Source organism: Spermophilus citellus (genome assembly GCF_964194105.1).
Source record: "Spermophilus citellus genome assembly, contig: SCAFFOLD_193, whole genome shotgun sequence".
Classification (NCBI taxonomy): Eukaryota; Metazoa; Chordata; class Mammalia; order Rodentia; family Sciuridae; genus Spermophilus; species Spermophilus citellus.
The window spans coordinates 482978-505026 of record NW_027672747.1 but is presented as its reverse complement, the minus strand read 5'-3'; the positions used below and the strand labels follow the sequence as shown (position 1 = coordinate 505026).

At 31.7% G+C, this 22049-nt stretch overlaps 1 long non-coding RNA gene across 1 annotated transcript in view; it reads left to right on the top strand.

The window, feature by feature from the left end:
- LOC308640668 overlaps window positions 1–21293 on the top strand; it is a 54738-nt gene extending 33445 nt beyond the window's left edge. Inside the window, exons 3-5 of the long non-coding RNA XR_014020330.1 lie at window positions 13500–13544; window positions 20048–20151; window positions 20658–21293. This is a non-coding gene — a long non-coding RNA (uncharacterized lncRNA). The remainder of the gene's footprint in view (window positions 1–13499; window positions 13545–20047; window positions 20152–20657) is intronic.
- The last annotated feature ends 756 nt before the right edge of the window (window positions 21294–22049 follow it).

Sequence of the window (22049 nt, the reverse complement as noted above, 5' to 3'; positions counted from 1 at the left end):
AAAAATTTCAATATTTAAAATTAAAGACATAATGTTGACAGAAAATTTTTGACATTAAGAATGTTTTTTAAAATTATATTTTTGTTAAATATATTTTATCTTTAAAATTGGTTAATATGGCAGACAGTTTAAATTAACTATAATAGAGTTTATTGAAATATGTGCTATCTTTGTACTTTGTTGAAATAGTTTTCTTTGGCTGTGTAATGTTTAGCTTCTTAAAACAACAGAAATTTCTTATTTGTCAGTTGTATTAGACTTGGGTCTGAATGGGTGTCTCAGATTCTTTGCCCCAGTCTCAAAAGGCTAAAAGTAAGTTTCTGGCATTTTTCTAAAGGTTCTAGAACAATCTGCTTTCAGTGTCTCATTGAGTAACTTGTCAGAAGCCATTCTGAACTATGACAGGCTTCCTATATTTCTTTTAGTGTTGCCTCACCATCTTCAAATCAATAGCCTTGCATCCAGTCTGTCACGCTTTCAATCTAACTTCTGTCACATCTCTTCTGACTCCAATCGGTGTCTCATGTAGACTGGACCCACAAAACAAATGCAGAATACTCTATGTTTTTATTACATTTTCAATATCATTTTTAGCATGACATGTATCAAATTTTAAGTCTGATAATTATATAGAGTGAACATCTTTTAAGGGCCATTATTCTGCTTACTACATATCTTAAGTATTTTTATGTCTTTTAAATATCCTAACATTCAGTTCATTACACTGTAATATTTCTACATGTCTATATCAACTTTTGGATAGGAACATAGTAAAATGACTATCCTTAGAATCATCTAGATTCCAATTGTGCATTTAATTTCAATTATAAAATGGAAACATACTTAGCATTGCTTTTGTCATTGCTATCTCAGAGTCAAATGTCACAATTTTGAAATGAGTCAAGTTAACTACATACACTGTTTTCCAAGAAACATTAATTTTACTATAGGAGAATATTTATTTCAAATAGAGATATTTTGGAAGACAGGGTGATTTATTTGGCTGAAGTTTATGTGAAAAGTTAATATCTGCTCAAGCTATATATCAACATAAATAATATTTCCTTGATTGAAAAATCACTGAAAACTTCTAAGTTCAAGCATCTTTATCTGAGATGGGCAACATTATGATCAAAGCTGCATGGCTCCCCCAAGATTTATATACTACTTATATTTGCCTACCTTAATTTATATATCCATCTGTCCCTCCTGCAATAGACTTTGCATTCCATGATGCCTTTTTGCTGATGAATCAGGATTCTGCTTAAAAACAGCTTATTTCACTAATTTCTCCAGTAGAGATAGTATCATCTCCCTTGTTGTCTATATAACCTTTTCAATGATGCACTCATACCATATTTGAATTGCTTGTGTCTCTGTTGTTACACTGTGAGTTCCTTGAAGTGATGGAATATGTATTTCCTTTCATCATTCTTCAACTAGAAAAATACCAGTTTTAAACACCAGTAATAATCATTCTATCAATATTTGGTTAATCATTAGTCTGAGACCAAGAACAAAATAGATTTTGGATAGGAACATAGCAGTATGACAATTTACTCTTTATCCTTAAAATCATCTAGAATCCACCATGCATTTCATTTCAAATATAAAGTGAATGCTGCCTAGCACTGCTTTTGTCATTGGTAGTCCAAAGTCAAATCTCACAATTTTGGAATGGATTAAGTAAGTGTATGTACATAGTTTTCTAAGCATCTTTAATTTTATTATAGCTTAAGAACTATATGGTAATTTTACTTTAGCTTAAGAGTTTTAAAATCTGTGTTGGTTATCTAATCTTATATGAATTACCAGTTAAAATTTCTGTTAAAACTTACTTTTAAAATGACCAATTCACAGGAGATTTTACAAATATCCCAACTATCTATACTTACTACAATAGTTAGGGTTCCCAAAAGAAACAAAATGACAGTGTGAGTGAGTGTGTGTGTGAGGGAGAGAGAGAGAGAGAGAGAGAGAGAGAGAGAGAGAGAGAGAGAGAGAGATATTAAAAGGGTTAAAAGGAATTGGTTCACCGGATTGTAGAGTTTTGGAGAATCCAAATTGATGGAATAGGCCACCAGACTGGAAACTCAGGAAAGAATTGCAATTTGAATTCAAAGGCTGTCTGCTGGCAGAATTATCAATTATAATCTTTGAATGACCAGATGAGTCGTACCCACTTTATAAAGTGCAATCTGATTTATTCAAAATTTACCTATTTGTGAATTATTCTCATCCAAAAAAGTATCTTCACAGAAATATCTGTGAAATTGTTTGGACACATTAGCTATATAATTTGATCTCTTATTAAAAGGAATATGATTGCTTATTCTATGTACCTTATCCATAGTTGGCATCTACAGGAAGCTTTTTTGAAAATATTATAAGGCAAAATTAGACAGTAAGCGAATTCAAATGGAAAAACTCTGCTCTTCTGTCATCATTCTTCATGGCGAGAAAACAAAACTATTTCAATATATTTTCTGCAATAACTTAAAATTAAAGTTGTATTCTGATCCAGTTTGTCTTTCCTTAAGTTATAATTTTCTGCAATATAGGTAATATACAATAACTTAAAGCAAATCCTGTTTCTATGCAGAAGGTAGAACCTTTATCTCTTTTTGTATTAAAATTTTTAAAAAGATACTATGTATTCTTTAAACACTAATCATTAAATAATGCTACACATTTCAAAATTTCTTATAAGTAGTGCCTTAGTTATTTTAGAACTCATATCAGAAAAATAATTTTTAAGAATTAGCTTCTACTTAGTTTTCTAAATAGTCGTTTTGCTTTCAACTATGCTATAATTGTTTACATATAAATGTTATTATTTATCTCCATCTATCTTCAGTAAAGGGGTTTGTTTGTGGAATAAAATTGGCCTTCCAGAAATGTTAGAATTCTGTCTTATTAGACCCACTATTATTATGTCTCTTCAAATTCACCATCACAATATGATATAACTTTTAGGATCTATTGTATCTGTGGTTTCACTTTCTACAGTTTTAGTTAGTTCTGTGTGAAAATATTAAGTGGAAAATTCTAGAAATTAATAATTCATAAGTTTTAATTTGCAAACGATCTACAGTAGTGTGATAAAATTTCAATCCTTCTCTTTCTCTGGCACATGAGTCACTCTTTTGGCCAATGTCTCCACACTGTGTATACTACCCTCTTGTTAGTTACCTCATTTATCAGGTCATTTCTTACAGTATCATAGGTCTTGTGTTATCACAGTTCTTGTATTTGGATAACCCTTATTTGACTTATTAATAACTAAAACATATAAGAGTAGAAATGCAAAGGAGACAATGGGATATAAAACGTGCCTTTAGATGATGTGGCCATGTACTATTTTCAGAAGAAATGGGAGATCTTTAATGTGTCTCAAAGATCTGGACAATGTTGCATTGTAGCTTTCTTGCATTGCTGACACAAAGTGGAGGATGAGGAGGCTTCTTTCTGATCTGGAATTTTTTGTGTGTCTCCAGACAGTATTATCTAGGAAGGTACATGGTTCCAAAGGCTCATTCTTGTGAGACACATGTTCTGCTTTAGAAGATTTTTTTATCCCCCTACACAGAAACTGCAGGAGTTGGTACATTGTAGAGTTTAAAGATCAACAAAATTTTCACCAGCATGGTAAACAACAAAGTGGAGAGAAGAGAAATACTTCAGCAAGAATAGGGGCAAGGTCTCCAGTTTGGAAAGAATTCAGAGACTATATGTGAGATAAGCCTTTCATGAGCAGGAGACTGGGAGGAACTTGCAGACAGTACTTCAGCACTATGCACCTCATTATGTGAAATCCACATAGAAACATCTAGTGCAGAGGGGTGTGCAGGGATAACTTTTATATTGGGGGAAAAGGACTAAAAATGCAGTGAAAATAAAAACAATCAGCTGCAGCTGCACATTTTTCTTCAATGACAAGTCTATATATGAGAAAGTCATCAGGTGTAAAGCCCATGTTGGAAATGTCTGTGCTACATTGCTAAGCTCAAAAAATCAGAAAATTCACACAGGATGTATAGGCTTTAGAAGGGCAGGAATGTACTGTCTTATTATTCAAGAAAAGGGCTCAAACTAGAGATCTCTTGAGAGTGACTTTGAGAGGCACTCAGCTGGAATTTGAACTTGATCTGCACTGGCAGTTTTCCCAATCAGTGTCAGCTGTGTGAGAAAATTTCAGGAGCTGTGTTATACTTTATCATAGTCCCAGGGCCTTGTCAGAATTATGTCAATGCCAGGGCCTATGGAAAAAGGTATTTCACACCTACTAGCTCACAGGGTCCCTATATAGCATCTACATCATTTGTGATTTTTCCATAGAAATAGCACTACTAGGATATAGATATAGAGAAATGAATGTAGAGGGACATTATCATGAAAGGTTGGCTCATGTGATTTTAGAAGAAGTCCTGTGATCTGCTGTCTTCCATCAATGATCTGGAGATGTAGGAAAGCAAGAAGACTAGTTCTAGTACAAACCCTGTCTTAAGAATTGGTAGGGCCAAAAAAATGGTGTAATTCAGCTACAAATATAAATGTTCAAGAACTAGAAGTGTCAGGGTTTGAGTGCAGGAGAGATGTATGCCCTCCTCAAGTTGAGAACAAATTTGCCTTTTCAAAGCTTTTTTGTTCTGTGTGGGCCCTTAGAAGATTGGATGATGCCTAAGCATGCTGGTGATGATCTGTTCTTTACTCAGTCTACTGATTCAAATGATAGTCTGTTCTGTATGTCATTTTCTTTCTTTTTTTTAAGAGAGAGAGAGAGAGAGAGAGAGAGAGAGAGAATATTTAATATTTATTTATTTATTTATTTATTTAGTTCTCGGCGGACACAACATCTTTTTTGGTATGTGGTGCTGAGGATCGAACCCGGGCCGCACGCATGCCAGGCGAGCGCGCTACCGCTGAGCCACATCCCCAGCCCTTTCTTTCTTTTTTTTAATTGGTTGTTCAAAACATTACAAAGCTCATGACATATCATCTTTCATACATTTGATTCAAGTGGGTTATGAACTCCCATTTTTACCCCAAATACAAGTTGCAGAATCACATTGGTTACACAACCACATTTTTACATAATACCATATTAGTGACTGTTGTATTCTGCTACCTTTCCTATCCCCTACTATCACCCCTCCCCTTCCCTCTCATCTTCCCTCTCTACCCCATCTGCTGTTATTCAATTCTCTCCCTTGTTTTTTTCCCCTTTCCCCTCACAAACTCTTATATGTAATTTTGTGTAAAAATGAGGGTCTCCTTCCATTTCCGTACAGTTTCCCTTCTCTCTCCCTTTCTCTCCCTCCACTGGTCTAGATGAATGGCATTTATACACAATGGAGTATTACGAAGCACTAAAAAAGGACAAAATCATGGATTTTGCAGGGAAATGGATGGCATTAGAGCAGATTATGCTAAGTGAAGCTAGCCAATCCTTAAAAAACAAATGCCAAATGTCTTCTTTGATATACAGAGAGCAACTAAGAACAGAACAGGGAAGAAGAGCATGAGGAAAAGATTAACATTAAACAGAGATGAGTGTATGTCATTTTCAAAGACATACCCTGTAGTGATATTTAGGAGTGAACTGGGCAGTTCTTAACACATACACATCAAATTAACCATTACTGTAAACCTCAGCCCCTGCTCCCCCAAGAAGCTGGGGAGACAGTTTTCGATGTTTGTTCTAGTGCCTGTTGGCATCATGAGGATTCTGAATTCATCGGTGGGCCTCACTCCTTCTCACTGGCTGTTAGGACACTGACTGAGGCCCCCTCAAGAGGACTTTAACTGGAATCTGTTTGTGACTTAGAAAATCTTTGTCTTCTTTAAGAACTATCTCAGTCTTGGTGTGTAAAATAATAAATGTCATTATTTTAGGACAATAAAAACAAACGATGTGGAAAATAGAACTTCTTGGGTATTTTGAGATTGTAATCCCTATTTTCTTTTACCAGTTATTCTTTTTTTTATGGTGCTGGGAATCAAACCCAGGGCCTTTTGCATGCAAGGCAAGCACTTTACCAGCTGAGGTATATCCCCAGCCCACCAGTTACTTGTTATTGAACACCATGATTGTTCTTGTGCGTTTGCTTTGTAGTTTTATTCAAAACCTTAAATCCATAACTTTTTAACTAAGAGTTATGTTTTAAATTACACCTGAAACTGCATGCACCATTTCCAAAATACACCACAAATGTTTGCAAATTAAATAGTAGACAATTATCAAGTCTTTCACCTCAGTCTAATTTCCAATCTGAATCAATTGAACTAAAGATACTTCCTTTTTCACATTATTTATATAAAATGCTCTACATTTGATTCTCTTCTATTAGGACACAATGTCTCATACCACACTTACAATCTCAAATTTCAAATTATTATATCAAAAATTGTTTAAAAAGTATATATATATATATATATATATATATATATATATATATATATATAATCTCCCAAACTGTACTGTTATAGGTATATAGAGATAGAGAAACTTAAATAAAAGTGTAGTACAGATTATATATAAATATATGTGTATATATACACATATATGGGTTATATATATACATACACATATATTGGTGATATTGTTGTTATAATGTTATACACCTGGATGTTTCCCTATGATTTTGCTACATTTTTTCCATACCAGTTGTTAATGGTAATTGGTTTACAATGCATTCACTCATACATTCCAGAAATACTTATGCATGGAGCATTGTATTTAGGGATAGAGTATGTCTTTTTATCTACTAGAATTAAGGGAGATGTATTTTCTTCCAAGATTTATATTCCCAGGCTTTGGGAAAGATATTTTTCTGCAGCTGGGAAGGATAATTTTCTCTCCACAAACCATGACATTTTGTTTACTCCTTACTTTTTAAAATCTATGGCTGTTAAGGATAATTGATAATTCATATTTGATAGTAATATCCTGAAATATTTTTTTATCAAAAATCTTCCGGAACATTCTGTAAACAAAACATACTTTTGTGACCTGAAACAGCTATTAAATAATTTGTGACATGGAATTATTTTAATTATTTTCCATTTAACAACATTTAGCTAATTACCTGAATAAAATTTCTAAGCTTTTTTGTTCTGTGTGGGCCCTCAGTAAAACGCTGACTTTGCTTGGAAAGTATATGTTAAGTAAACTTTGTGTGTGTGTGTGTGTGTGTGTGTGTGTGTGTGTGTGTGTGTCCCTGAGCACATGTCCACACATACATATATTGGTGGCAGTCCAAAAAAAAAAAAACACTTAACAGATAATTTAGAGTTGGGTAAGAGATGGTTCTTTGATTTATTTCCTGATGTACACCTGATTGGGACTGTTTATAGTGTTTATTTTTATTTCCTATAACAGTAAGTAGCTTGCATTTAATTGATAAATAGGATTACAGAACCAATATAATGTGGAATTTATAATGTTGATACCCATATTTTCTAGCATGGTATCATTTTTTTTACATGAACTAACAGTAACTGAACACCAACTAAGCAACACAAACAGATGAAGATATAAACTAATAACAAACGCTGTATTATGCAATATGTTTCTTACCAGATTTCATTCCAACATTTCCTCTGGCTTTAAAATGTTTTTTATCTATTTTACACTTGTTTGTTAATTTTAGCAGTGGAAACTACTTTTACATATATTTCCTTTACCTATTCACTCTTTTTTTAAAGATAAATATTTATGTTTTTGAAGTATTATTTTATTTTGAATCTTTTAAATGGTGCTGGTATTTTTATTATGACTATTACTATTATTTTTAGTGATCATAATTCAGAGTTGTGAAGATTTTAAGTTATTTTCTCTTAATTCTATTTATTACCCCTGTTATTTTCACAGTATGATTTTTCAAAAAGAAATTTCAAATTATATGTATAATGTCTTAGTAGAAATGCAAACAAAAATATAAAAAGTACAAATAATAAATTTTTACTGTTGTTGATATACTTTAATGAGCTCCTACTATGTATTGATAATTTGCACTTTATCTCATTTAATCTCACAATATCCCAAATAGTGAGATAACTCTGCTATCCATCATATTTACTTTTACTTTGGTAAATAGGTGACTAAAGTAAGAATCACAAAAGTTATTTCCCTATGATATATATATGACAACTGGCAAATCATTTTCTGAAGAGATAGGGAAATTATTTACTACAAATAACTAATATCAAATTAAAGTAAAATTATGGTATGTATATAACTTTTTCCAGTTCTTTAAAAGAAGCCTGGATGTTTATTGAAATCTCATAAAATCACCCATTTCTATGTCAATCTTCTAACCACCATATGCTGGTGATCAAAATGTTCAACAGTGCCTGTTCTCACAGAGCTTGCACAATAATGAGAAATGGACTTTAAATATCTTAATGGAATATAAAATAATTTCAGAGAGAAAGATAAAAAATTACAGGAGAGGAAATATAACTGCATGATAACCTGGGATTTGCTGTCTTGTAGTGTCAGGGAAATGCCTTCCATGTGGAAGTTGTTCATTAATTCAGAGATGGAACAGTTGAGCTTAACCAGAGTCAGGGTTGCCAGTTAGTAAGACAGAAGGAAAGTAAGGCAAAATAGAAAACCCTTTTTGTCAGGGTGTGATTTTAGGTAACAATTCTAGAATTTAACCTTGAATAGTGTGAAACTTTAAAGAACTGAAGAGTTTGTCATAGTGTAATAATTTCTGCACATTCCTTGAATAATTGAAGAATATTTGAGACAAAAATATCAGCATAAGTAAATAGGAAGGAAGGATGATAATAATGAGGAGAAAGATGTTCAAAATGTGTATTTGGAGTGGTTGGACTTGTTAGTGTAAGACTCTGGGAAAGAATGGCAGACCAAAGACTGGATTTGAGTATCTAGATCTAAAGGACAGAAATTGAAAAAGATGCTGAAATTACAAACATTGATATATAAGTAGTGGCAAAAAGGATGTTCTGAATTTAAGTCATCAACCATTTGATGTAAAAGAACATAAGAGATAGCAACAAGAATGATATTAGACATCAAGTTCTAATGATGTGCATTCCACAGGGAGAATGGAAAGCAGATATTTGGGGCAAGATTTGATAGCAAGAAGAGTCCTAAAACACGTTCTAATACACAATTGAGTGGGTTTTTCATGAGTAATAAAAACTGGTTGAAGAATATTAAAAGAACTTTTATATTACAGAAAAAAATATTGAGTCTAATTTGATATTTAGAAGTTTATAACAGATGTTGGACCAGGAGTGCTTTAAAGTGCATTGAAAAAGTCTGAAAAGGCCTGGAGAAGTGGACAATCAGGTCTGATCAGTGCGGTTGTGCAAAAAAAAAAAAAAATTAGGAAAAGTGCCATTGTGCTAATGCATTCTCTGGGAGACTTGAATAGCTGATGATGTCCAAAGGAAACGACATATAGGCATAGCAATCAGTCTTGATATTTCTTTAGATGATAGTGAGTAATTAGATGAATAAATTGGCTATAAACTTTAGTGAAGATAAATGGTTCAGTTTCACTCTATGTTCTTCTTTTCCTCCCACACAATTCTTATTTAGTGCCTTGAATTGTTCTGAGATATGAATTTGTTTTATATCTCTTTTCATCACCTTGTAATTTCATAATTATGAGTATTTGTTTATGTCGCTTTAAAATTTTGCGTTTTTTAAAGCCAATTTCTTTATACTTCCACAGAAATCCTGTTCTGCAATTGCTGATTATACAGTGTTATAGCACCTTGTCTTTCTTAGTTGAGCAGTTTGTAATAGCAAACTTTCTAGCAGATGCTTTTTTCTTTCTAAGGTCAGCAAAATAATACATGTTTTATTGGTGCTGGTTTGCATTTAACTTTTTTAGTTTTTTTTTTGAAGATGAGAGAGAAAACAGATCCTTTTTTCAGAAACACAGACTCTATCACTAACATATTAATGTCCTACTGACTAAAAAATGAAAAAAAAAACTCACAGTATTATTTTTAAATAATATGTAATAAGATTTTTTTAAAAGTGATATCCATTTTAAAAGTTCTTCATTTCATTTCCCACCAAATGTAGGAATATATGCTATGCTATCCTTTAAATACATATATTACACATATCTGTGAGAGAAAACCAATGTTAACTATTTGTATCTTTTAGGAAATTCTTACCTTACACAAAAACTTTCTTTCTTCCAGATAACCCTAATGCTATTCTTTTGAATAAGACTATCTTCATTTCATTTAACAATTTTTTGCTTTTAAAAAATTATCTTGATTTTCTTGCAAATCTCTTCTTCTTTAGATACACCATATGGAATACTTCAGAATCATCACATGAAAAGGCACATTTCAAGCCCAGTCATCATGTTTGGCATTTTCTATTGATGTTTTCTTGCCTGCTATCTTTCCTTTAAAATATTGAGTCAAAAAGTAGGTGTAAAATTGGAGCTCCATTCATTATATTTAAGTAAAAGAAGGCTGTTACCATTTATTTTCTGGAAAATCAATTTATTTGTTTCACCTCATGGTCATAGTTCCTTTAATTTGCTCATCCTTTGCACTAATTTCTTTACCTTGCAAGATGATTATGAATCAGGGTATCATTTGAAATGCCCTTGACAGCTATCAGGCTCATATCTGGTTTTCAGTTACACATCCACTTACTTTGGGTCAATTTTTGAAGTTAGGTTAAATGAAGTTCATTTAATAACTAAAGATATTTTTTAAAAATATCTCTTGTATAATTTTAAAAGTCTCCTATCTATTTTTATTTAAAATGTTATTAATGACATTTCTTTTTGTGAGATAAAGGATTCATTAAAATTGAGATGCACTATGGTGGCTCCAGTATTTATCATCAGCACTTGCTCATCAACTATTATCCTTTGTTCATTTTTATACAGTGAATGTCATTAAGACACTGACACAGATTCTAAGTCTTTCTGTACATACTTGTTTTTACTTTCTATTTTATTCCTGATATGATACTAAAATATAAATATTTCTTTTGTGTAAATTTCTAATTATATATCCATCTACATGTATTTTTTCACATTCTTTATCTTTTAAAAAACATACAATGCTATAGGTACTATATTTCCTTTTACAAATATTAATTGCCTATGAATGGCTTATTGGATATAACAACCTTATTAAAATAAATATATGTGAATTATAGCAAGACATTACTTATTTCATTACTTAGTTAATTTAATAACTAAAGATCAATTATCTTCCAATTATCATTAAAAGAACTCTAAAGTTACAATATGGTAGAAATTATACAAATCAAGTTTAATACCTACAATGATATAAGAACCTGCCATATCATTGGAAGTACTTGGTATAGTTATCATTTATCTGTGAGCCAGTTGTCCAACTTCAATGTAAACAGCACTACAATAACCTTTTAAACTATTCAGTCATACCAGAACCCTTATGTAATATATGTCTTTTATGTTTTATAAATTTATCTTTTCTCCTTCACTTTCTTCAGTCTAATACATCTCATCCCAACAAGAAACCCAAGTAGCCATTCATCTAGTTCATAGACAGTTTTATTTGTCTACAATGATAGTTTTGTTTGGTATTTTCACCATAAAATGTGTCTTATAATGCTATGGAAAATGATGTCTTAAATGGATATTATTAAAATAGATAAAACTTGACAACTTGTATATACCCATTATAAGTATTCAATTAGTGATCGTCAAATATAAATGAAATATCAAAAGTTTACTTTTTGTTCAATACCCATAGTTTGCTAACAAACTCAATTAAAACTGTTATTTGTTGCATTAATAGGTATCATATTTTCTTTAACAGCAGATTTGCACTATAACAAATTTATTTTTAATTATTTTTGATCCAATGATACTAATATATATTACAAAACAACAAATATTAGCATTATATTAGTAAACACACACAGAAAGCAAAAACAAAGTGTCTTTTTCTAAATATTTTCTAAACAATAAAATGACAAAGTTAAATATGCCTTACTATTTGTCATGTTATTCCAAAATTTTTTTAGAAATAATTCTAAGTAGCATAAAACTTGTGGTTTAATTTTTGCCATATGGGTTACTTTTTCATGACAACTTCCATGTATAAGTTGTAAATTCAGGGAGAATTGATTCTTATAATCTATTATCATCACTCTTGCTGACACTTAAAAGGTAATGTTTTGAAAATAAATATTATAATTGTGGAACATTCCTTTGAAGAAATACTTCTTTTTAATTTATTATACAATGGAAAAATTTGTTTAACATTGGATCTCAAAGTCAAGTGAATTTTCAATAGAGATTTTAAAATAATGTTATAGAATTTATGTTAAGAAAATCAAATACTAATTGTGAATCAACTTTTCAATATGGCTGTGTATAAGAAAGTTGTTTTGATGATTCTGTACAGATAGCATTATTGTATTTATTCTTTATGTTGGAATAAAGATAGCATATTAAAATGATATTTCTTTTGTGATCAATACAATCATGATATTAGAAGTTGTTAATACATATTCTGATAGAGAGTCCTAGTCCTATAGAGAAAATAACCCATTTTCAAGTACTAAATTAGACAAATTTTAAATGAGACTAAAGGTCTCCAAGTTTAAATAAACATGTTTAAGTTCTTTATTGAATAACAATTTACATTGTCAAGAGCCATCCTTGGGCTGTGTGTGGATTACATTGGCATCACAGCCTAGTGAATAGGAGAATCTCGTGTCTGGGAACTTCCACTGGAAATTTCCTCTGGCTAAGACCACCCAAACACATATGACCCTATTCAAGTTCTTCCTGGTCCCACAGCATAGGAGACGGGGTGACCTGCTATAGCCACACAGCCTCTCAGAGATGGCTGTGACCTGCCAAGATGCCAATAAAACTGCTGACTGCAAGACACAATGAAGCAAGACTCCATCCCTGAAACCTTACGGCTGCCTTTGTTGTACCCCTTAGATAAAACATGGGAGCTATTTTCTAGTTGTTCAGCTCCTGCATCTATATGGGCTGGACCTGTCAGAAGCTCAAGTTCCCTTTAAAACTATCTTTTCTGACTTTTTGTCTTTTGTTCCTCACTAATCATTCTAGACTTTAATTTTTGTACAGTGGGTTACATGTTCTGTGGCAGGAAGAAGGACCCCCTTAGCGTGGCTCTAGATGGCTTCTGTTATTACATAAAGTGCATCAATCTTAGGCCACACATATTGGCACATGTCTGTAGCCTAAGCACACCTATGTAACCAGTACCAAGATTAAAAAGTAGAAAATTGCCAACTGAAAGCTCTCCTCATAATTTTTTCTACTCACTCACCACCACTGCTGGTCAGCGCTCTGTCAAAGGTAGCTACTATTTTCATTTTTCACATAGTGTAACCATTTTATTCAACTTCCAAGATGAATCTGTGCTTCAATGGAAGCTGTTAGATTTTTAATCTATGTTTTGTTTTCTTTATTTATTTTTTTGATAATTACTTGTTAATTTTCATTTTATAGGTCCCAAGTGGTGCCCTTCTCAAGTTGGACTACAGCTAGAATGTGGTAAGAATTTTCACTGATCCATTTATTTAATTTAGAATCAGTTTTCTACCATCAGTGTCTCATATTTATTACTTAGTGTGTATATGGAAATATTACATATTTTCACCAAGTGCTTCACTTTTATAGATGAGGAATATTAGTCTCGAAAAGATGTTTCTCACATATTCACCGTTTCTGAGTATTAGAAACAGGATCTAAATTAAATTATTTTCTGTCTCCAAAGTGTTAACAGCTCTACGCTCTCATTTTATTGTTCTTTGAAGTATTCTTGGAGATAATGCTTAACTCCTTGAATATTTTTGTTTGTTTGTTTTTCTTTTTGGAATCATAAAGTAGGAAAAGCAAAGTAATGAGAGGCAAAATTAGTGAACTAGGAGGAGAAATATTATATTCAGTATTAAAATTTCTCAGAATTTTAAACTGTTTTTCTCAGGAGATTTTTCAATAAATACATTTAAAAATGGGTCCTACTTAAGGATCATCATTATTGACTTTGAATCAACTTGTTTTTAAATTAAGAATTTTGAATTTTAATGAAAGCTGGGGTAAGATTTAATTTATTTATTTATTTATTTATTTATTTATTTATTTATTTTATGGGAAACATTGTAAGGGAGACAAAGTCCAAAATATTAAATCTACAAGAGACATTTGAGTAATTACATTTTTAATATTTCCATTAAATAATATATTGAATTTTTTCTAAGGCTTTCGCTGACACTCAGGTTCTCTACTCTCAGCTATTACTGTCATATAAAGACAAATGCAGATTTCCTTGTATGTCTCAAAGATGTTTTTTCTCATTGATATTTTTTTAAATATGATCTCTTTATATGAGACCTGTATATTAAACACACAGGAATCCATGACATTCTTAAAAGTGACACTCTTGATAATCTCTGAATTATTCTTGTTTAGATATTCAAGAAAATTCTCACTTCCTAGAGTTTATGAAAACAACATCATCATCTGCTTTATATCTTCCTCCACAGATCCTAGTACAATACATGAAATGTAACAGTTATACTGTTTTCTGAAGTTGACTCTAATATACAGAATGTTTTCCAAGACAGCTGAAGATGTCAATGTGAAATGTAACTTGAATGTGAAGGATAGTATAAGGGAATTAGAATTGTTAATCCAACTTTTTGCTTTTTTCTTACATTTATTTACCTGATTGAGTGTACTGGGATTTGATCTGAGCATGGTATAAGTGTTTGATAAGTCCTTGGATAGGAACATGTTAATGTATTTGATAAAAGAGTCACTTAATTAACTGAAAGATTAGAGTATTGTTGCAAAATAAAAAGTTTATTTAGGTAACTTTAGAATTTTAACCTTGACTTTTATAGTTACCTATCTATAGATCTTCTTTTGTAAGGTGAAACTAATAAAATATTTAAATCATTTTAAGTATTCTAAAAATTGTCTTTATAAAGCATGCAATGACTCTTGCATACTATGAGTTTTTCACTAATCATATTAATAAATAATTATATTATAAAGAAAATACACACTACTATAAAACAAAGCAGACTCAGAAAAATTAATTATGTTTGCTCACAGAATATATTTACCAGAATTAATTGCTTTATTGGCAATAACTTCATATGAAATGAGAGACTTATACAAAATATTTATAAAGAGACATCTCTGAAGCATCAACAAGATTTAGCAGACTTTGATTGTTTTTCAGTTATTTTGTTTGTTCTTTTTTGGTTATACATGACAGGAGAATGTATTTATATATATATATATATATATATGGAGTATAACTTCCCATTCTTGTAGTTGTACATGATGTGGAGTTGCACTGGTCATGTATTCATATATGAACATAGGGAAGTTATGTTATATATATTCTATTGTCTTTACTATTCTCATCCTCCTTCCCTTTCCACATTCCCCTTGACCAATTGGGTGAAACTGTGTTCCTCCCTCTCCCCACCCCAAAAGCCTATTGTGAGTCTATTCTTCTTTATGGCTGAGTAATATTCCATTGTGTATATGTACCACATTTTGTTTATCCATTCATCTATTGAAGGACACCTAGGTTGGTTCCACAGCTTAGCTATTATAAATTGGCAAACTTTGATTTTTATGGTTAAAATGGTAAACATTTATTTAGCTCACTGGTTCCGCTGAAACAGACTCTACTTGGCTGAAGTTAACTATATTAATTTTTGCAGCTGTGTTTAGCTGTTAATGACAGTTGTAGCATGGCTCCAATTATGTGGTCATGTGCTATATGATTGTCATCCTTTGGCAGGAAATTCTGCGTTTTTTCACATGGTAGAAACAGAAATGTAACAATAAGCAGATGAACTCAAAAATTCTTGAGACCCAGATTTGGAAGTGGTAAACGATCTCTTGCCTCACATTCTGTTAGTCAAAGCAAGTCATTAGCTTATATTTGAGGGTGGAGAAGTACATATCAACTGTCTATGAAGAAACTACAAAGTTATACTGGGAATAATATGAATATGGGGATGGTTAAAATTATAGTTATTATTACAGTAAATCTGTCGTGCAAACTGATAAGTAAAATATGTTGTTTTGCCACCTTAATGACATGCTTCATAATGAACTGGAAAGACTGGTTTAAATTTCTAATTATTATTATTATTGGATCACTACATTAGTTGAAACATGGATAGAATTGGCTTTTATTCTCTTCTCATAACTATCTGCAACCAATACATAAAACATATCCACAAGCATAAACTACAACAGACTTGAGAAACCCCCAGGTTTAGGGGTATGTAATCCAGAGCCTGGCCCATTCCTAAGAAAATATCCAAAGACAAACGTATACTTGAGTTAATGTGTGCAGGAAATGTGAAGTCCTTACCTGACTGAATTATCATCTAGAAAGAGCAGCAGTATCTCCTGCTAGACATGTTCTCTTGATTCCACATGCTTCTCCCTCTTGGAATAGGAGCATAGTCATGGAAGGCCAAGGACCAGAGTCCAGATTCCTAAATCTAAGAGTGATGTGATTTATGATATATCTGGATTTTGTCAGGTTGTTTTTCAAAATGTCAAATTGATGGAACATTTTAAAAATAAAAGGTCAGTGCTCCCTTAAAATTAACAAGGATGAAAGAGGAATAAAAACTAATCCTTCTTTTAGGAGTGCCAATAAATGTGTGTTGGAAAGGTATTTTCAGTACACTTTCAAGTGATACAAAGCATCAGAATTTTTTCCCTATTAACATTTTCTCATTCCTATAATACAATTTCAAAGTATTATTGACCATATAGTAATCAAATTATTTATCTTGATTCATATTTTGTTAGCTTTTTATGTTACAAATTACCACAAATTTAACATTCCAGAGCTATTCCCTTTTATTACATTATATCCGGAGTCTCTGCTCAGCATAGGTTAAACCTGTAATCAAAGTGTTGGTGGAGATGAATTCTCATCTGAAGACCCTTCAGTAAAACACCCTTCCATCTTCATTCATGTTGTTGGAAGAGTTCGTATGTTTTTAAATTGTGCTTGTATTTGTTTGTTTTTGCAATAATGTGACTGAGGCTTCTGTTTAATTACTGGATGTCAGGTGGTAAGGCTTTTATCTGTTCTGTGAGGCCACCCGTAGTCTTGACATTTGCCCATCTCTGCCTTCCAGCTAAGAGTGGCACAAATCTTTCTAACATATTCAATCTCTGAATTCTTGTTTCTGATCTCTAAATATAGATTTTAAAATTCACACAATTAGATCAGGTCCACCTGGATAATTGCCTTTGCTAAAAGCCAAGTAACACAATTTAGTAAAAAAGCAATCATTATCACAGTCACAATCCCAGGGATAAGAAAGAGGACAAGAATCTTATAGTTATGTATTAAAAACCTGCCTAACACATATATCTTCTTAGTATAAATCTGAGCTACATTCACATTTTCAAGGTAATACCAATTTTATGTATATATGCATGTGTGTATGTGTGTATACATTTAAAGCAGATTTTTGAAATGTAACTGTAAAATGGTTCTCATTAAAGTACCCAGAGTATTATTACTATTTCCATTTAAATTCTCGGGTTATTCAAGTTATGAATCAAGCCCAGGTGCCTGTCAATTGATGAATGGATAAAGAAAATGTGGTCCATAACATGGTGGAGTTTTACTCAACCATGAAGAAGAGTAAAATTGCCAGTAAATGGATGGAACTGGAGAACGTCATGCTATGTGAAATAAGTAAGGGTGGAATGTGTAATTTCATATGTAGAAGCTAGAGCAAAACAAGGGGGGAAATAAGAGGAGGGAGAATCACATAAAAATAGATGAGAACACAGTGGAGTAGAAGAAGGGGATTGAGGGAGAGGGAGGAAGCATGGGAAAGGGAAGAACAGTGGAATGAAACTGCCCAAACTATCTTATGTACATATATGAACATATCACAGTGAATTCCATTTCTATGTATGTTTATAATGCATTATTTAAAAAAACAAACTATAAATAAATCAGAAAAAAAGACCAGTAGAGTAGAATGAAGGGAACAGCGGGAGGGAGGAGGAAACAGAAAGGAGAAGTACTAGGTACTGAATTAATATAACATGCTTGTGTCATTATATCAAAAGGAACCCCAATATATTTAGAACTATATTAATAAAAAATTTAATAAAATTGGAATAGTATATTTTCAAGTAAAAACTCTATCATTTCAAAATAGATTGTCATTTTTGAGACTAATATTATTTTTCTCCATATGTCAAGTTGTCATAGTTCAAAATTATCAATACAAATTTTATAACTCACAAATATAAAAATAGAAAACAACAAATAAAAATAAATAATTTTTCTGGCTAATAAAATTGGATGTATCATATTACCATCTTTAAGTGTAATACACAAGAACTATATATTTTAACTTATTTTAAATAACCCTGATTATGAATATAAATAAGCATTTGAAATTCTGAAAATCACCTCATGGTAAACTCAAATTAACATTTTTCTGCTTCTTTCAAAAAAAAAATGGAATGACAGCTTTTCATAAGAGGGATATTACAAATCAAGTTGCACTATAAAGCATGATATAAATAATAGCAATTATAATAACAAAAATATCAGCATTATACCCACAAGATTTATCCATTTAGTACATGTGACTCCACTATTTTTTCTTCCCCCATAATATACATTGTTATGAATTACAAACACATTAATCTCACCTCTTTAAGGAATATTTAAGCTTTTTTTTCAATTTTTGTTATTATAAACAATGCTAAAAAAATTACATACATATCTTTATTACACGTATTTCAGACTTGTCTGGTGTTAATTTTTATGAATAGAATGTTTACTTCTTCTAAGACATGGTTTCTATCCTATTTTGTGAGTGTCCTCAGTAACTTTTAGGGTATCTTCCTCTCTCTGTGTCTGAAACCTGCAGAGCCGGAGAGCTCAGTCTGTTTTTACTCTATTATTTTCAAACTAAATTTTTAAGTCTTTTTTTTAAAGAGAGAGAAGAGACAGAGAGAATTTTTTAATATTTATTTTTCAGTTTTCAGTGGACACAACATATTTATTTATTTATTTATTCATTATTTATTTATTTATTTATTTTTAATGTGGTGCTGAGGATCGAACCCAGCGCCTCCTCGAGCTTGCCAGTTGAGTGGGTTATTACAGCTTGAGCCACATCCCCAGCCCTCAAACTAAATTTTTAAACCATCCAGTCAAGCTCTGTGGCTTTAAATGTTAATGACTTTCAAGTATCTTCTGAGATATCCATTGAGCTGCTTACATGACAACTATTTCTTGAATAACAAATATCACAAATATAACATATGCTTATAGAACTCTCAATTTGCACTCCCAAATCCTGCTCTGTTCTCAGTCTTCTTCATGTAAGTTAATAAGATAATAATACACTTAAGTACTCAACCAAAAATATAAGAACTGTTTTATCTCACTGAATCCTCTCCTCTCAACCATTTCATCAACAAGTTTAACATGATCTGTGATCAAAATATATCAGGAATTAATAATTCATCAATATTTCCATCAGTTACCACCTTAATCCAAATGAACATCATCTGTTGCTTGATCAGTTTTCAGTGACTCTCGAATAATCTTCTTTGTTCCCCTTCTCATTTTCCACACAGATCCTGAGTGATCTTTAAAAAGATAAATCACACCACTCTTTTCATGCTTTTTAGTGATCATTGGAATTCATCTACCCGCATCTAATTTTCCTTATTAAAAAAAATCATTTAGAGAGTAGTTGAGATTTAGGTTTATTAATGTCTAAAATTAAACTGTATAAAAAAATCTTGTATCTTATTTGACTAGGTTCTAATTCTAGATTTTTAAAAGTAGCTATACATTTATTTTATAAAATGTATTGTTCATTATTTTCAGTTTGAAAGATTATTATGCATTTTACTTTCTATACAAATTTCTTTGCAGTCATTGGTTTCAAATTAAGAAAATATTTATCTTTATTTTCAAATTGTATTTAAATAGTATTTTCTTATTCTTTTTATCTTAGGTGGACCTTTTTTGAGGGACCACATCACTATTCAAAGTGTTGCAGCTTCCTCTATTATAACACTGTATTTTACAGACCTAGGTCAGCAAGTCAGCTGGACCACAGTAAGTGTCAACTTGAAATGCAATATACATGTCCCATATTTTGTTCTAATTCACATATTGACAGATTATTTCTATCAAATAAATTGACAGTGAAACAAGTATTGGGCTGGATGGATGGTATTTTTATTTCTACATTCTTAATATAATTGGTAGTCAAAGTTCTATTGAAAAATTCGAGCAACAGAAATTAATGGCCAGGTGCTACAGCATACACCCATAATCCCAGTGGCTCAGCTGGGAGGATTCCAGGTTGGAGGCCTGTCATTGGAATTTATGGAGACCCAGTGTCAAAAGAGTGCCCTTCGGCTCAATCCATTGGAAAAAGAAAGAAAGAAGGAAGGAAGAGAGGGAGAAAGGAATCCCTGGTTTAATAAAGGAAATATGGATTTATACACACACACACACACACACACACACACACACACAATCCACCTTCTGACCTGGCGCACCAACTGTGCTTCTCTGCTTTGTCAGGTGAAAGGTATCTCTTTACTTTTCCCTTCTAGGAGCCTAAGGACATCAAAGAATCTTTTGTCTTTTGACTATGGAAAGGGGAGGGATAGAATATTCAGTAAAAAGAGAGCAGAGGGAAGACTTTTAGGAAACTCTGAGAATGAAGAAGCAAGATTTCTTTCAGCTTTTGAAAGGTTATTTTGGCTCTCTTTGGGCACAATAGGAGCTCTCAAAATGGCCACAGTTGATTTCAATAGCATTAGAAGAATGAGGACTACAATAAAGAATATGAAGTGCTAAAAAAGTAAAAATACTCAATGGTCATTCACAGTCATTGAGCTACTCTTAAGTGATGGAATGAGTTGAGGAAAAAGTTTCAGCAGCAAGAGAAAATACCATAAGATTTTTAGTAACAGAGGCAGGTAATGTTAATCTGACAATCGTGAACAAAGAATAGTGCATTCTATTTTTTTCAATTAATTTTTTTCACAAAGGGCATTCTTTTACATGTACTTTTTAAATTTGGACCTTTTTGTTTCGAATTACATTTCGTGTTTGCCATAAAATCACTATTATTTATATTTTTCTTTCAAAGTGGCTTTCCTTTTGATAACATTAAAAATCAGCATTGTCATTCATAGTGCTTTGAGCTTTTCCTTTAAAGAACCAATTTTAAAAATTATTACAAATGCAGCTTAATTCACACATTATTATTTATTTCTCTAAAACAGAAATTCAAGTTTACATTTATTAATTAAAATATCATCATATCTGTCAGTTTTCTAAAAATCTTTGCTTTTGAGGTGTATTTTCTTTCTGTATGTTTTTTTTTCAGTTCTATTTTAAAGGTCTGATGTTATTGTTGTAAATAGTTGTTACAGTTTACAAAATCTGTGGAGCTTTTGAATGATAATTTGTTGCACTAAAAACTGAATTTAGATTGTTCCAAATTCTTGAAAGTTATATTATAATATTTGGAAAAAATAAAAAACTATTCATGCATGCATTGTGTACACAAAGTTTTTAAAACTTAAACAGGACACCTCCATAGCCGGTTTAAAGGGATTCTGGACAGGATGATTTGATCTACTGAAGTTAAAATATTCGAGGATTCTTTTCCCACATTTATGATGAAAAGGGAATTCTGTTTACAGAAATTGTGTCAGGGTGAGCAGCATTAACCATGAGTTCATTAAAAATTTCCAGCTGCAACGTTTGGATAAGCTCTGCATAGTAAAAGCACTAACGAGGAATTCTATGACAACTGTACTAGAAAATTATATCTTATTTGAGGAGAAAGTTATCTAAATGACAAAGAGAACTCTGGAAATAGGCTGGATATTTTTAAATCAGTCCTCTGGTTCACACATCAGTTTTCACCAACTGAGCCAGTCCTATTAAATGCTAAAAATATACACATTACATTGCAATCACACTCACTTTAT